Raw genomic sequence first — 18,532 nt, 5'->3', positions numbered from 1 at the left:
ACTACTTCTAGGTCTACTTTTGTACCATGTACATTTTGAAATATAAATACACACGAGAAGTTCCGGAGTGTGAAAGTACATTGCATTTGCATTGCCAGCCAAACAGCCTTTTCTAGAGATCAAGCAGCAACAGGTCTAATCTCTTATAACTGAGCAAACATTTTTTTAAAAACACCACTGCAACTAAATGAAAAAAAGTTTATAATATAGCATCAGAAAATAAGAAATACTTGCATGTAATATGGCATGTGATTCAATAGTATATCTCTGAATGCCAGTTGCTGGGAATCTCAGGTGGGGAGAGTGCTGTTGCGCTCCGGTTCTGCTTGCAGGTTTCTCATGGACATCTGACTGGCCACTGTGGGAACAGAGTGCTGGCTTAGATGAGCCTCTGGCCTGATTCAGCAGGCTCTTATGTTTATATTCAAAGTTACTGAAAGAAATCTTCCCATAAATCCTTTTTGTCCAAGATTCAGATTAGCCAATTGAACAGAGTTATTTTTTGAACTGTACAAATGAGAAAATTTTCAGTTGGGGATCTTGTTTAAGAGTGGTTGTTTTTTAAACTCACCTAGCTAGTGGGGAAGTTTGCTTCTGATGAATAAGGGGACTGTTTGAGGATGGGAAAACAAACTCAGCCCTAGTGTGGATGTTTTTTATAGCATTGCTATATAATCAGAGTCAGTGATTTGAGCACAGATGCCAATTAAGTACCTCCATATACTGCCAAGAAGTACACATGTACCAGTATCCAGCAAGAATTGTAGCAATACTGAGGTTTTTATGTAGCTGTTCAGCAGACACTTCCCTAGGATTAACTATTCAGAGAAAACCTAAAAAAAAAAAAATCAGAACAAGTTTTCCATTTATGAAAAAACTTAGGTGGCTAGAAAGGGTAGCCAACTGACTGTGGAAACAGCAAATTGAGACAGTTTTCTTCTGGAAGATTAATTCTTCATCACCATTAGCAGAACTTTCTTTAAGAGCCAAACGCACAAACAAAATGGCATTTATTAAAGAGTCCTAGTTACAAAGTGCTACTCACATACTGTTAATATAAAAAACCCAGAATGGAGTTTTAAAGGATACACACAGAGGCCAAAATTTTCTAGGTGAAAAAGTGTGAAGAGTTACAACTGCATACACACCCATGTCTATACAGGCATTCAACACATAATGTGTAAAATTCACAACATCACTACATCAGAGTGCATAGTGCTACATAAGAGAAACGCCGGACTTGTAATGATTTCAGGTTTGGTTTTTTTAAAGAGGACAGAACTAGCAAAAAAAGGGAAGGAAATAATCTCATTGGTAAAGTTGAATGAGACACCCATCTAATTGAGCAAATCTAGTGACCCCCTGATGTGCCAGGATAAAGGAGAGTTGTAAACAATGAGCAACAAAGAAGAGATTTGTTAGGCCCCAAGTGCAAACAAAGTGCTTTGTGTTGGCCTTGCTCCCACAGTAACTGTTTTGTGTGCATCATGGCCTGTCTAATCCATATAAAAGACTGGACTTCATGTCCATAACCATTTCCTTCGATGGCTTCACAAAGGCCAAGTAAACGTACTACTTGTCCATATCCCTGGATTTGAACTATCTTACTTTGGGACCAGTTCCAGTACCCTAACTACTGTATCTTGAGTGTTCACATTTAGACTTGATTATCAACATTTTTTAAAACTTATGTTGTAGTAGCTTCCTGTCTTAAGACCCTGTGATTCGAGGTCCACTTGGTACTGGCTGATAAGTAAACTACCACAAATTAACAAGAAAAATGTTCCAAGCAAGCATAAAGAAGAACTTCATAACCAAGAGGCTTCATTCTGTTTAAACTTTGGGATCCTGTGTAGTTAAACATTCATAGTCATTTGTCAATGCTTACTGAAAAGTGAGTAGTTCTCCTCCCAGCTATTTCAGTCTAGCACAAATTATTCATTGGGCCCAGAGAAAGTAAGTATTTAAATCCATTTCAGTCGGGCTTCAGGCCTGGATATGGGACTGAAACAGCCTTGGTCACCTTGGTGGATGATATGAGGAGAGCGTTGGATAGGGGTGAGTGCACCTTCCTCGTCCTCCTGGACCTCTCAGCGGCTTTTGATACCGTTGACCATGGTATCCTTCTGGATCGCCTGGAGGGGTTAGGCATAGGGGTACTGTGTTGCAGTGGTTCCATTCCTTCCTCTCTGATAGGCACCAAAGAGTAGCATTGGGGGATGAGGTTTCGGACCCTTGGCCTCTCACTTGTGGGGTGCCACAGGGCTCCATCCTCTCCCCAATGCTATTTAACATCTATATAAAGCCACTGGGGACTATCATCAGGAGATTTGGGCTGCAGTGTCACCAATATGTGGATGACACGCAGCTATATCTCTCATTGAAATCTTCACTGAGGTTGGCTGTAGAAACCCTATCCAAGTGCCTGGAATCGGTGAGTGGTTGAATGGGAAGGAACAAGCTGAAGCTGAACCCTGACAAAACCGAGGTACTGTTCGTGGGAGACAAGGGAAGGTTAGGGGATTTAGACCGTGCTCAATGGGGTACAATTGCCCCTGAAAGACCAGGTCCATAGTCTTGGGGTCATTCTTGACTCCCAACTGTCCACAGAAGCTCAGGTTTCGGCTGTGAGCCGAGCAGCGCTGTATCAACTCCATCCGATACAGAGGCTACGCTCCTACCTTCCCAATCATCTGCTCCCATCGGTGGTACATGCCCTGGTCTCCTCTCGCCTAGACTACTGTAATGCGCTCTACGTGGGGCTACCCTTGAAAACGGTCTGGAAGCTGCGACTTCCGGGAAGGGTGACTTAGCCTGTGCCTGCTTTTGAGACGGGCTCCTGCCTCAAAAGAAGCTTATTCAGATATATCAGTCAGTTTTTTCTTTTTTTTTGACTGATTAAACTTCTCCCGGGTAGGGAGAAACGAAGAGATTAACCTCAAAGCCTATTTTTGTTGGGACGACCAGATCTCATTAATTTATGGGACGAGGTCCAGCCGACGAAGGTGGGACGGATTTTCAACAGCAAGCTCTATCTGATAAAGCGAACGTTCACCTTATCTTCTAAGAGAGAACGCACTAACAGGCAAGCACCCTTCTTTCTATATTTTTCTTTTATTTGACTTAAATTGTTGCTGTTTAAAAGAGATTTGCCAGATTGATCGGTTTTTGACATCTCACTGGGGAGCCATAACTTCTCTCTGCTACGCACTAATTAATAGCTTATCTCTGTTTTTGTTGCAAAAAGCTGTCCTGGATTTGCATTCTAAAGATATACACAGAAGAGGGATTTCTATTCCAGATTTTTATTTTGAAGAATATTATATTGTCTGAGACTACTCTCTTTTTGGTCTATTTTTTTTTTTTGACGAATCTGTTTCCTGACGACTGCCATTAATTGTTTCGATCCTGGGAACTGCTTTTTGTTTACTTAACTATGGAGAGATAAGGCTGTCTGCTCTGTTTATACTGTGATGTCACCAAGTTTGGAGTATTAACCCAATTGTTGCTGAAATAAGAAGTGGTTTTCCTATATTTTTCTTTTAAAATGGCAATTAAGAAAGTGGCTGAGAATCTGGAAATAACTATGTTTCAGAAAATAATGGATGAGATTGAGATAACGAAACAAAACCTGCGACAGGGTTGTAAGGAGCTGAAAATTGAATTGAGTAAAATGACGCAGGAGATTAAAGATATAGGGGTCCCTGTGAGAGAGGTGACCCTGGAAGGGGTCCCTGTGAGAGAGGAGACCCCGGAGATTGGAACAAACGTGGAACAGGAAAAAGATTTGGAGTCTATGGACTTTAGAAATAAAATCTATTGTTTGGAGACACAGGAGATTAAAGACATAGGGGTCCTTGTGAGAGAGGAGACCCTGGAGACTGGAACAGGGGTCCCTGTGAGAGAGGAGACCCTGGAGACTGGAACAGGGGTCCCTGTGAGAGAGGAGACCCCGGAGATTGGAACAAACGTGGAACAGGAAAAAGATTTGGAGTCTATGGACTTTAGAAATAAAATCTATTGTTTGGAACTCAATGTTATCTCTGAAGAAATTAATGAAGATTCTAGAGATAAAGTTATCAATGGCATGGATAATCTTCTGGACTGGAATGATGTGATGGAGCCCAATATAGAGAAAATCTATGGAATTAACTGCAGCCATGTGACAATGGAAAAACTTTCAAGAGATGACCCAGTGTATTTTGAAAAAAAGAACAGAGATATGATTTTACAGCAGTATTTCAGCAACCTATTCAGAATGGATGGCAAGAAAATATTTGGGATAGAGGTAATTCCCATCAGACTCTTACTATATGACTATGGCTTTGACAGTAAGATTATTATGGAATACTGATAATGGAAGATTGGATACCGAAATTACTGGACTTAACAAGACTACTGAAGATGGAAGATGGAAAATGGAACTAATAGGGATAATAGAATAATGGCTACTGAAATTACTGAACCTAACAGATTCTGATGTGATGGATTAATTGAAATGTTTATTTTTACTATGGTTATGACAATAAGATTATCATAATTAGTAATGAGATGGATTAATCGATATGCTTATCTGGAAAAAAAAAATTGATAGATATATTTCTTAAAGAATTGAAACCTCTCTTTGACTTTTTGTGGAAAGAATAAAGTAATGTTTATGAGATTTGATGATTAAGTAAGATAACTATTGGAGGAAAGTGATTTTATAATATGACTTAAGAGACAGGATTGTTATATATTATAGACTTATAACTGATCTGATCTTTGACAAATGGGAAGTCAATATTTTACTCTTTATTTTTTTTTTATTTTTATTTTTATTTTTATTTTTTTTGTTTAACTATTTTTGATTTTGTTTTTTGTCTTTGAATGTTTTATGATTTCGTCTTGTATGTTTTATGAAAATTTGAATAAAAATTATTGAAAAAAAAAAAAAAAAAAAAGAAAACGGTCTGGAAGCTGCAACTGGTACAGAATGCGGCAACGCACCTGATTAAAGGCAGCCGCCTGGGAGATCATATCACTCCAGTGCTAAAAGAGTTGCACTGGTTACCAGTTGCTTACTGGGCCCAATTCAAGGTGTTGGTTTTGACCTTTAAATCCCTATACAGTTTCGGCCCAGTCTATCTAAAGGAGCACCTCCAGCATCATCAGCTATGCCGCCCAACAAGATCAGCCTCAAAAGACTTTCTCTCCATCCCATCAGTCAAAACAGCCAAACTGGTGAGGACTAGAGGGAGGGCTTTTTCAATTGTGGCCCCCACCCTGTGGAACTCCCTCCCAAATGATCTCCGCCATGCCCCTTCTATGATGAGCTTCCGCCGGGCCTGGAAGACCTGGCTCTTCAGGCAGGCTTTTGGGGTGGGTTAGATTTTATCTTCATTGTTTTTACATTTTTAATCCCTACGTATTGTATGCCTATGTTGCACGTCGACAAAAAATGGCTGGACAGCCAGCCAGATGGGCGACTAATAAATTCAATAAATAAATAAATAAATAAAAATGCTACTTTCAGCCTTCAAGGGCTGGGATTTCAAAATGCCTCTAGATAGCCCTAACTGCTCCTAGTTATGTTAAGAAGTGTCAGACAATAAGCACTGACTAATTCTGACAGATTGACTCTATCATTTAAGTAATCAGTTCTTACTTGTTACCAATAGAAGCCATAAGGATATCATACATACAGTAGAACCTCATTATAATGCAGGGGTTGGATGACAAAGAATGCACCTGCGTTATAACCAAAACCACAGTACTGTATATAGTATTATATTCTGGAACACTGTCATACCAGTGGTATATCCAAATCCACGGTACAGCAAGCTGCGTTATAGTGAAGTTCTACTGTACAATAATGCTGAGAAGAACAACTTTATAGTGCGGTCTAAATCTCAGTCCCAAATGGTAACACAGCATTTCAAAAGGATTTCAAATTAGTGCCAACTCTCATCTTAATATAACATTTTGCCAAGGATTCATCGTGTTACACTACGTCTGAGGGAGCAAACGATCACAACACCGGCTAAACCCAGAGAAAGTTACTTGTGCTTAATCTCACTATTCATCAGTGAGATGTTCATTTAGTAGTATTTAGATTGCTCCAACTGAAAGCTCTGTTACAGTATATGGGGGTGGGGTGCAAAAGAGAGCGACCGAGGGATACTTACAAATAATGGTTCAATGCTATGAATCACTGAAGTGGCAACTAAGTTATTAGAAAGGGTACGCACCAACTCTTAGTTAAATGTAGTGCCTTTACTTATCACTCCAAGCAAATTACCAAGTGAAAGATTATTTTTATTGACACAATGGAAGCTGACAATGCCAAACATTAAAAAGAGAGGGTTTGGAAGAGTTTGGAAGCAGTCATTCTCCTCCAACAAGAATGCCTGCCCACGTTTTTTTTAAGCATGGTTCCACTTATCAGTAACACGATCCCGGGATGTTGGCAACAATTTCTATATTGTAGTTGTTGCATTCATGACTCCTAGCTGGTTCTATGAGAGTGCTCTCTCAACAGCATTAGTATGTCAGTCAATCTATAGCAACATCATTTGATCTTCAACAGCATCTCCTGCCCCAATAAATCAGGAGTTCAGAACAAGTCTTTTGAAAGCACAAGGGAAGCCTATTGAGATCTGGACTACTTAGCCATTAAGTCTTTGCTCTTCTAAGCAAAGCAGGTTCTGGTTTAGCCTCTTTTGTAAATAAAGGAAGAATTTATTTCTACCGTAGGCGGCCAGTTGTCTTGTTCTTTCAAACACACTGGGCAATGAGCAAGGAAATTTTGTTGGCTTTTAGCCCACCAAGCTGTCTAGACTTATAGAAAGAGCACAAAGGAATTTATAGGATTACATTTTACTAAAACAAACAAATGTACACTCTTACATTATTCTTTTCTTTCACATGTACAACAAACAAAGATCTAAATCACTTCAGTGATCAGCCCCTAAAGAAAAACTGTACTTATTGCTGCTAAGCTTCTCTTTGTGCCTTGAACACAGGCAGAAGGATCTCACAATGAAGTTACCCAAAAGATAATCATGATAAACAAAGGAACATAAGGGTTTGGAAGGCCTTCTATTACATGATCCATACGTTTCAGCTGCAAAAACACGAAAAGGGTTTCATGCCAAATTTAATTCCATTTAGAAATGAGCATGTATATTTAAGTCGACACAAACACATTAATTATTCCTTCAAAGGCGTGTAATATAAGCAAGAGGACTAATTCAGATGTGAGGGGGCTACTTTTAAAAAAATAGTTCCCCTGTGGTCCAACAAAGTGTTATACATTTTACAAAGCAAGAGTGGATAATTTGGAGCTCTTAACAGGCAAAGCAAAACTAATCAGTGTTAAGTGATCCCAAGCATGTACTCTTGATTATGAGCATAAGTGTACTGCCTGTTAAGAGGTCTACCTAGTCCAGCATTCACTGCAGGAATCTAAGCAAGCAACAGGCACCCACTAGGTAATCCATCAGAACACCAGGAGGCCATGAATTTTATGAACACCCTGATATAAACAGCACTGGAAGGTTCTAGACGTGCAGGTATCAGTGACGACTGATGAACTATACCAACAATATAGGGCTGAGGCAAAGGCACACTCTCGAACTGATGAAGGGCCAGCATTTTCCCAGCTCTAATGAGGTTGCTGGATACCTCTCCTATCTAGGTATACTTTCAGCTGAAAATCACAGGTGCTGAGCAAGGGAATCTTCTGGCCTGTCTAATCTTTCTATTCTTGGTCTTCAGATATTTATCCTCCTACCCCCATCAATATATCAGAAGGCAGGAAGCATGAATTATTAAATGACTGGCTGATATTCCAATTAGTGCTACAGTTCTGTACATACTTAACTAAACAAAAGTCTCAATGAATGCATGAAGTCAGAGGTCTGGTTTATTGTGCTCTCTCAGCATAACTACAAGTATTTACAAAAAAAAAAGCTGTGACAATAGGAATAGAAGCCAACCAAACATCATTCTACATGCTTGCCAGAGAGACCTCCTTCCTTATAATCATCTCATCCTTCCCTCCCTATTGTTTTCCCCATTGCCTATGAGAGTTCCTTGGGGCAGTTAGCAGTCTGTTTTTTATTTTAATAAATGTATAGGCTGTGCCCTCTATACTATACCAGAGCACTATACATAAAACCAAAAATAGAATATAAAATATACATGAAAACTGTTGAAATTATAATTCAACACAAGATAATCAGAAGACAATAATTAAACTTTTATTCTGAAAAGGCCTGGGTAAATAAAAAAAGCTTGAAGCATGTATCTGAAAGAGTGAATTGCCAAAGCATGCCTATTCTCCAATGGTAATGAACTCTATATTAAAGGGGCCACAGAACCCTACTACTGGTGGACACAAGGTGAATTGTAGGAGCTCTTGGTACGATCAGGAAGCCCTCTGCCAAGGAACATCTAACCAGGCAGGAGCTGAAGGGGAAAGGTTTTGTCAAGTAGCCTCTGTAACTCTGTAAGCCTAATAACACTGCATAAACAATATGGCATCAGACTACTACTTGCACCAACCATATTTTGGGATCCAAACCATGGATGAGTTTATAAACATAGCCAAGCTATAGTTTAGAGTTTCTTGTCTGCTTTATTTTACCATATGCTCAGCACTCCAGTGTCCAGTACAAGGGCCAGTACAAGGGCCCCTTCAAGGTGGAACAGCAGCCTTTAGAGTGTCAGTTCAGATGGCATGCCAAACCATGATTTACATGGTCCCTAGTTCTGCTTTACTGACAGATCACAACCATGGTTTGAAAAAGTCAGACATTACACCAAGCTTCCTTAACCATGGCTTGGCATACTACCTAAATTCAGTATGGGCATAACACTGCAGTTTTGCCACAGTCACTGAATGCCTTCCAGAACTTTTATTTACTGGCACAAGCAAATCTTACAGTCATCTCATATGGGATATCCCAACCTCTTGTTTAGCAAAAAAGTATCTGGTAATTTTAAAAGGCTGTTTGGAAATGTAAGTTTTAATGAAACAGTTTGTAAGACTGTACTTTTATCACTAACTTAAATTGACACTGGTTCACTTTGGTCTATTATGCCTAGGAGAAAGATTTCAACGCTTACTGTGACAGAGGTATACACTGTAACCCTGATGAAGAGCCGCTTCAGAGCTTGAGATATTAATGCTTTTATCGATTTATACACTGCACAATAAATACTCACTTTGGCAGCTGTGGAGCTTCATGGCATTGCTGTAGCAGCTCTCTTTATTGCTGATTTTTTTTGGGTGCAGCATGAAAACTATTACAGTGTGGACATCTATATCCCAATTTAGAGCTGTCCCCTGAGTTGAGGGAGAGCCCTGGAAGAAACATTAGAGCACTAGAACAGACATATTTTTCATGTACTATATATATTTATGTCAGACAGCGCAAAGCTGACATGGGGTTCCAACAGTCTTCCATCTAAGCATTGATCAGATCCACATCTATCTGAGAGTTGAGTGAAGACGACAGTGGTCAAACATGGTTTCAAATGCAGTTCATCAACAACTCTTGTAAAGAAGGGTAAAGAGCAAGTTCAAGCTGAAATGCGGTGGGTTGGGGTTCTTGAACCTTCTGTCTATCCAACACTGGCTGCATAAACCTTCTTCCTAGCTTCTTTTCTTCTAGTTGGTCTCAGACTGGAAATAAGCCTAGACAAGCAGTCAGGAATTGAAGGGGGGGGAGCAGTGGATGCAGAAGGAATTGTACATGCCCTCCTATCCTCCGCTTGAAAAATCACTTGTCCCTGTTTTACAGGTGTAGAACAACAACTCATTTTAAAAACCCTATAGGTGCCACTTTCACCTATAGTTTCATCCTTAGGTTCAACCATTCTTGCAGTAGTTGGGTGCTCTGGGGCTACTTCCTGTAGGATTTAAAAAGCAATGGGTAATATCCAACAGTATGTCATAAGTCAGAGTGGACCCACTGAAATAATCAACTCCATTGATTCCAGTCGGTCTACACTAACACTAGATATTGCCCATTGGAGCTAAAGGAGAAGTTGTTTGCAAAAAAAGATGAAGGTCACAGGAACCCAAGAATTCTTATTCAAATTAAATACAATCTGAGTTCCATTTTTAGAAGGCCCTTAGAAATGCTTTTATTGGTGCACAGCTGCTTCACACTGACAATATTGTGCATAACTGGCAGTAGTTCAAAACAAGGGTTGTTACTGAAGTCAAAGACCACAGTTGTGAAGTGGAGGATCTGCACCTCTTTATAAAAAAAAAAAAAAAGCACAGCTGAATGAAATTTAAACATGCCATGCCATCACAGATCAGCTTGCATTCCTTTTTGAAGAGAGTCATGCACCAGACATTTTGGCTTACAAACCAAGAGAAAGGCAGTAAGAGTGAAGCAGAGTATCTCAAAATGCTTCTGTACTCTAGATAGCAAGAATTTAATGTAGATATTTTAATCAGGCATAGCCAATTAATGGATCATAGACTTCACCTTGCCTCTTGGCCTGGCCTGCATTAGATTAGAAGTATACACCAGAAGGCATTCCATCTACCATCAGAAAAAAGATCATTCTAGAAGCTTCTGATGCAATCTTTAGTTATGTGATGGGAGAGTCACTACCAGCTCAGAAGAAACTTTGTTTTTTGCCTTGGCAGGAAAGCGTTCCTGAGCAAATCACCCAAGAAACAATCAGGGTGGTGTAGTGGTTGGTTACAGTGTTGGACTGGGACCTGAGAGACCAGGGTTCAAATCTCCACTTGCCCATGACCTTGGGCTAGTCACTGGGTGACCTTGGGCCAGTCACTTTCTCTCAGCCTAACCTAAGGTTAGGTTGTGACGGTAAAACCAGGAGGGGGGAGAACCACATTTGTATGCCACCTTGAGCTCCTTGGAGGAAAGGTGGGATATAAATGCAGTAATAAAATGCCATCCTAGCATGAGGGGGGAACCCCGGGGTATCTCCTTTCATTCTGACAGGGCCATCTGCCACCAACTGTTACTACCACTACTACTACATCATAACATAGATTTGCATAGCATTGTCAAGTGTTCAAAGCACTTCCCATCAGTTAACTGTAATTCTTACAACAACCCTGTAAAGTGTGTAAAACCAGGTTTATTATTTCCATACTACAGATGGGAGACTGAGGTATTGAGAGTGTGGTCAACCTAAGGCCATCTAGTAAGTTAATGGAGGCAAGATTCAAACCAGGGATTTCCAGATTTGTAGCTTATTCAGTCTCTTAACTGCTAAACTACATCAGCTCTCTGCTTCACAGTTGCTTGCAGTGGGATGGGGGCCATAAAAACTGCTTCAGGGGAGGTAGATCCAGGTCCTGAACAGCTTAGTCAGAGGGAATATGGCCTGCAGAAGATAATTTTCTTCAAACAGTTCAGAACAAGCAAAATAAAAAATATCTTGAAGATTCTACAGGTTAACTTTATGGTATTCACGTGTCTTTGGTCATGAGTAACTCAAATTACGGCAACAATCCAGCAGAGTTAGATGCAATTCAGGTCATTTACTGAAGTGGGCTTGAGTAAATTTAGGTCAGCGAAGACTTGTAGTTAATACTGTTTCTCCAAAGAAGGGAGAAAACAGTGGCGGCGGCGGAGAGACAGAAAGCAGCAAATCGCTCTGTTAGGCACCATTCCAGGAAGTGGTAAATGACAGCAGCTTTCTAGCATTTTTTTTAAAAAAAAACAGCATTAAGGTTTGAATTGGCTCATGCATCTCTCCAGAATCTTAATTATTGTGCAGATTGTAGAAAATCTCTCCGTAAAGAAATGATCATATCTTGAAAAAGCTTCAGTTCATACACACTGAGTTGTCACATTATGTTCCTAGAGAGAGTCTAATAAAAAGATTGTCCTAAAGTCCAAACAGAAATATAATATAAAGTCAAACTAAGAATTATTATAGACCCCTTGAGAAATGTATCTCAAGAACTGGAAATACCCTTTGACAATGGACCAAGAACAAAGGAAACCGCATCTGGAAAGACTGTCATTTTGGCAAGGAGGAATGTGATCCGATTAGTCTGAATATCACTGCCAGAAATGTCATGACATCAGTGTTCTGTAAGCTGTAAAACACGTTACTTCCCATCATTCTTCATCTCAATGAGGAAAGGAAGAAGGCTGAAATTTTGCCCCTGTAGTCCCTATTACTGTAAACACATAAGCAAGCAAAAAAGTACAAAAAAGGTACCTAGTAGAAGACTGATGCAGCAAACAGATAACTTCAGGTTACATTTGCACTGAACAGAACTGTTAAAACTGGCTGAGTTAACAAACCTGCCTATATTGAAAAGCTTTCATGAACAATAGTTTCCCATGTTACACTTCTGTTCACATTTACAGAACATAAACCCAACAGCTATCCCACAATATTCATGATAGCTTCAGACTCAAATGTCTCCCCGCTGCATTATCATACTAGAAATTCCACTGCAAAAGAAACAGGAATGGGTTGTGATACTTGCTACCAAATGGTAGAACATACTGAGAGTTAGTTTGGAAACAATGAGCATTTTCACCAAAAGTTGCATGAATGAGCATCTAGTGGTCCATTGTTGATTGTCAAAGCAACTGCTACCATTAGTCTTGTTTTTCAATGCTTAACCCTTGGATGATGGCAATATCTTACAGTGCTAGTGTCTTACAGTCCATTGCCTCAGCTGCTGCACTGTCATGGAACATCTGTGAATATTCCAACTGCTGAAGAGGAAAGGGTAAGAATCACTATGAGAGGAACGATACATCAGTCTGGCCAAATTAAACGTTAAAAAATTAGCAAAGACAGTAGATAGAGAATAAAAGAAAAGTAAGCCCACACAGGACACACACTCACCCCGGATATTATCCAGAAATTGGAATGGCTATATGTTGTTAGTGGGAAGGGGCCCTGGAAAGGTAATGCATGCTATATCATGAAGTAACTAGCTAGTCCTCGGCTGCATTCAGAAAAACATATCTCCACTTACTAAACTAAGATATGAACAAGCCTTTCCATTACAAATGCAGCTGCTTTGCTCCAACCTTTACATGAACCATGTTTACACCAGGAAGTCTGTAACCATAGCTTCCCTTATCCAAAGCAGGTATAGTTTCCTGCTTCAAAACAAGATAGAAATTTAACACACCGCCTGAAGTTGGTTTAGGTCCTAGATTGTTCCCAACCTGGTAAGCATAGTTTTCTTGTTCAGACAAAACGGAAAGCTATGGTTAATTAATGGTTGGAGACTTCCTTGTTAGACAAATTGTATAGGAAGGAGCAAAGGGGCCACAGGCATAGGCAAAAGGCTTATTCATATCATGGCATAATAAAACAAAAGCAAGATCACCTAAACCAAACCTTTGCTTGCAGGTCTGTATGCCTAAGAAGGTTCTTTGACAATAAATTCACAAGGAAGTGTTACTGATAGTTCAGATGACTTATCAAGTGGTTAGTAGGGGGGAATTAGTCCCAGTTCAGTTACACCATTATAGTGATTTTGGTAAAATACTAGGGCTAGGCATGCTTACAGAACATAGGACATTGCTTTATGCCACGTCAGACCACTGGCCTTTCTAGCTTAGTACTGGCTACACTAGCTGGTAGAAGCTCTCCAAGGTTTCATGCAAGAGCCTTCCTCAATCCTACTGGAAAATGCTACAGACTGAACCAGAGACCATTGACATAAAAATATCGCTGAGCTATGGTCCTTCCTCTTGCTACAGCTTTTACTCAAGTAGACTTAATTGTTTGTTCACAGATGTAAGATTAAGCGAACAAACTTTACTCTGGGCTGGGGAGCACTGTGGCTGAGGGGAGCCACTGCTAGATCCAAAGCCCTGCTGTTCATGCTGGTCAGAGTAAAAAAATGGGGGGGGCAGCAAAGAAAATCTGATAGGGCCCTTCACCAGAACTAGACAGGCTTGGGATCCTGCTCCACCCCCTCCCCAGAACACCTTGTTCCAGGGATTTGCACTGCCATTAGCTTTTGCCCGTCCACAATTTCAGTTGTGGCCTCAACAGTGGAGGAAGCCCCCACCAGCAGAGCCTAGTGGAACTGAGAGAACAGACATCTCCACACATCCAAACCCCTTCCCACCATGGCAGGTCAGGGGTTTGGACTGCTCTGTATTGACTCCCGTGCCACTACTGGACAATGCATTAGGGGAATTAATAGGTTGACCCTATTGTAGGGTGGCAAGTTTACCTTATGGAAGATTGTACTAAATGGCCTTTGAGTTACTTCCAAATCAGAGTCCCGCCTTTCTTCGAAGATTGGACATTACTTGGCCCAACCCCCCATTTTATTTTTCATGTGAAACTGCCGATGCCACAACTTCTACATGGTGCCCTCCAGATGCTGCTCCCATCATCCCTGGCCTTTGACTATGCCAGCTGGGTCTGTTGGGAGTTGTAATCCAAAAACATCTGGAGGGCAGCTCATGGGCTAGCCCAGCATACGGTGACTGTTCCTCAAAGAGGCACAGGGTCTACAGTGTGATAAGCCATGGTTCATGCACATGACCAGTGACCATATTAGAGAAAGAGTATAACTACCCTTACAGGGCCCTCCTTCCTGCTTGCTTCTGAGCAAGCGAGGGAGATTCCAACCTGCTGAAGACACACATACACACTAAACTCATGCATTTTCTAAGACGACAGGGGGAGACAGACCAAACAGATAACAGCCAACTGAGAAACATTTGCTTCACCGAAGCTATTCCTGCCACAACCAAGCAAAAAATAAATAAATAAATATCCCTGACAAATAACGTTCTTGACTAAACATTATTGATGGTCTCTAATAACACTTTCTAACTATATGGATACAATTCTACACCCTAGTTTTCTAAATAGGCTCCCTCAAATTCTGTCATTTAAACAAGGAAATACTAAGATTACTTTCATTTCTATGTGGAAATTCTTCATGTTTCATTATTTTTAAATCTGTTAATTCTTAGTTTACCACTGTGTATTACAGTATTTTTGGTTCCACTTATTCAAGCTTTAGCTTTTTTCTTCTTACATTCCTAAACAGAAACAGCATGTTTTTTTAAAAAACCCAACAACTTTAAAATACAATTACTTTTTTCAGTTATACTACAGGATATTAGGGAAATCCAGACTCCCCTGCTGCTTTACCCACATCTGACTTCAATCTTAATAGCTCAGCTATTAACCCTGTAAGGTTTCCAACACCAGTCCTCCAGCTGATGTTAAAGTTTGCCCCGGTAACTAAGGCTGACTGACTGCAATATCCATTAATACAAAGAGAAAATACTCACATGGATCCTAAATTATAAAATGCATGACTTGTACTATGACAAATGCAAGGTTAACTTGGAAGTTTAAGTCTTACTGAGTTCAATGGGGCTTATTCCTAACTAAGCCTTAGGCTGACATGGTCATGAGGCCCCTTTAACACAGTGGAACTATTTCCAAGTAAACATTCACAGGATCAAGCTGTAATTGCTTTAACTTTCTACAAGCTTTTGCTAGCAAAACAGAAGGATATCTGTTGCTGCAGTGATTTACTTTAAAAAGTAGGCCTCTGTGAAGACTAAACTATTCGTTCTGTGAGCAACTGAAACAATTTGTTAGTAACATTCTTCCATATGAACTGAAATGCCCGGGAGCCAAAGAAAATGAAAATCATTCTTAAAAATCCTTTGCTGCAGGCAAAGGGGGTGGGAAAAAACACAGCTAGCTAAAGGTCAGGGTTCTCAATCACATCTCAAGCTATGGAAAAAGGCATGAGAGCCATTTATTTTTGTCACCTTTTTGTTTTAGTATGTGGGAAATACACATGGAGAGCCTTTAAATCTTCTGCATCAAGATTGTGCTGGAAAGCTTGTAAAATCCTCCCCACTGTGTTCCAGGTCCCCAACTGATGGCATTTAAAAACACTAAAGCTGAAGCACATACACTTAAAAAAAAGCTTTATTTTGTTTTCCTCAACCCCCAGCTGTGGGAACAGTGACAGATTTCTGAGCAAAGCCAAAACACAGGTATCCACCTTAGGATGAGGCATGCTAAAGTCACCCTGAACTGCACAAAGTCAATAGATATATGGTTGCTGTTTTAAGTTTTAGATCCCCACAGAAAGGCTCACTGTTGTTTGAAAGGGAAGGAAGATTAGTATTCATCACACTTTTAAGTTAAGCAGCGAAGGGTAAATCTACACCTTAAAACTGAGTTTTAGCTAGTTTTAAAATACCAGAGTTAAAACCTTCCTCCCATCCCTTGAAACTTTAAAGACCCTAGATCCAGCCATAGTGTTAAGAGATAGACAAAGAAAACCACCTTCTCCCATGGGGCTGCAGTACATACAAAATAATAGGAGGGAGCTGAAACATTGACACTTGACTGAGGATAATGGAGAAAGCAAAGCTTTGCTGGGGGGGGGGAGCCAGCTGTCACCCAAGTGACAGACAACAGCTGAGCTCACACATCTGGAGCCTGATTCAGGCAGACATGCTGAAACTCACACCCATCTATAGGCATGGCCTGCTAGCAAGACAGATGGGAGCTTTCCTTGTAAGACATGTATAAATAAATATATAAATGGCAGATATTCAGCAGCAACTGCCTCACTGGCTGTGTACTTTTTAAACATTACATCCTTTTGATTATAGTGAAACAGTTCATGCTACCGGCATGAGAGATAAACACAAGGTTGTGTTTTTTGTTTTGTTTTTAAATAGTGCAACGAGATTTTAATTATACACATACGCTGAACTTGTTATAATAAGTAATCCCATACATTTCCAGTTCTATGTTTCGTTCCTGGCACATATTTCTTCATTTGGGGAGGGGGTGTAGCTGGGCATGCAGAAGGCATAACCATACAAAGTTAAAGATTAAGAACTGCTTCTGATTCTACTTGAGAAAGTTACAGCTTCGCCTGCATCTAGACCCACGATTGTGGGATCATTTGTCAGGGCAAGCTCCGAGAAAAAATAATGAGTGCGTATTCCTCATCTTTCTTAGCAATGCAATTACAGTTGAACCCTATCCATACTCAGAAGTAAGTTCCGTCGAGTTCAATGGGGCTTTCTCTCAGGAAAGTGGCCTGTAGCTTTAGTGCTATAACCTAAAGCCCGAAACATTCCCAAAGTAAGCAACCGCATATTGGATTGTAGCCCTCATACCGAAAGAGCACGTTGTTGGACTTCTAACTAGAGTGACTAGTACTATCACTCGGTTCCGTAATTTATTTTATCAACCCAGATCAAAATTCACCCATAAAAGAGGTAAAGTAAAATCCTATGCACACGTACTTGCGAGCAAGACCCATTCAACAGAGGAGTTTATTCCAGAGTAATGGGGCTTTTAATTCCTATCTTAAGGGCAAACTAAAACTTACCGCCGATGATGTTTTTATAAAGGATCATTGGTTATTACCAATTATTAGAAGTGAGTTGTTCCCGCTAGGTTTTGCTATCCCGGCCACTATTAAGTCTCTCAGGACTTTTTGGAGAGGAACAGCAGATGCTACGGTCAGGAAGGGGGGGGCAGCATCGTGATACCTCTGTCCCTCCGAGAGCCGAGGAGGGATTTAATGGAACCTGCCCAACCTAGTCTCATACCACAGAAAGTAGATCCTCTCCCCCCAATGCGACACGGGTCTGAAAATGAGCGACTCACCCTCTAAGAGAAGGACTCTGGCAATAAAGTTGCCCAGGTATTCCTACGAAGGACGAGGAGCCAACATTGAAGACCAGAGAGGAGCCAACGGCGCTCGGAAACCTGGCTTGGCACTCGCGGCTCCCCCCAGAGAAATCAGTGCACGCCGAAGTCTCGCATGGTAAACGGAAACACGGGCGGGCGCTGCCAGCAAAACACGCCACCAGGGAGGGAAAGAGACAGACGGACGAGCCTCCGCGCCAAGACGCTCCACCTCGCTCCGCTTCGGATCCTTTTCCCCACTGGAACTGCGGCGCTTGCTCCCCGCTACAATGACAAACGCGACTCCCACAGCCCATTGGCTGCAGTCGGCCGCACGCGCCAATCGCCGAAGGGTCTCGTCTCGCCGGCAGTTCGGAAAACCCGGCAGAATGGATCATGCCAATGGAGAAAGGCTCGTTTGCACGCGCGCACACACACACACACACACACACACACACACGAGATATCGAGTGAAAAGGTTTTGGGTAGGCTCTTCGTGTTCCCAAGCAGGACAGTCGGGGAGGGGGGTTGTGCAGAAAGGAGGAGGGCCCGGCAACGATCCCTATAAAAGGACAGAATCTTCGGTGTTATCTGATGATTAGCCTTGCAAAGGCATTTCTTGCTATTTGAAGTTCGCTGAGGCATGGCAAAGTTTAAAACACTGAGCCGCTTACTTTGATGGATCTAAATCTAGGAAATGGGCGGACAGGCTCACGTTCCCAATTTCCTCAGATAAAATTGACAATTACCTTTTCCATTCCCACAAGCATCTATTAGGAGAAAAGCAGTTGGCTACTGTATTTGCCAAGGCATCTCCAAAGATATGCCCTAGGTTTGGGATCCAGCCATAATATGTGTGTGTATCCACCCA

The 18,532-nt window shown here is 41.0% G+C and overlaps 1 protein-coding gene across 2 annotated transcripts in view; it reads right to left on the bottom strand.

The window, feature by feature from the left end:
* Nucleotides 1-17,934, bottom strand: part of PRICKLE1 (prickle planar cell polarity protein 1) — an 87,016-nt gene extending 69,082 nt beyond the window's left edge. The window contains exons 1-2 of one of the 2 annotated variants that reach the window (XM_061639932.1): nucleotides 17,641-17,934; nucleotides 235-358 (exon numbers count right to left, since the gene is read on the bottom strand). The gene's annotated coding sequence lies outside the window, so the exon portion shown is untranslated. The remainder of the gene's footprint in view (nucleotides 1-234; nucleotides 359-17,640) is intronic. The other variant, XM_061639930.1, reaches the window with a different exon arrangement.
* Nucleotides 17,935-18,532: the final 598 nt, after the last annotated feature.

The sequence above is a fragment of the Rhineura floridana genome, chromosome 8 (genome assembly GCF_030035675.1).
Source record: "Rhineura floridana isolate rRhiFlo1 chromosome 8, rRhiFlo1.hap2, whole genome shotgun sequence".
In the NCBI taxonomy this organism is placed as follows: domain Eukaryota; kingdom Metazoa; phylum Chordata; class Lepidosauria; order Squamata; family Rhineuridae; genus Rhineura; species Rhineura floridana.
Note: the sequence above shows the minus strand (reverse complement) of the source record. Positions and strands in the feature narration are given on the sequence as shown.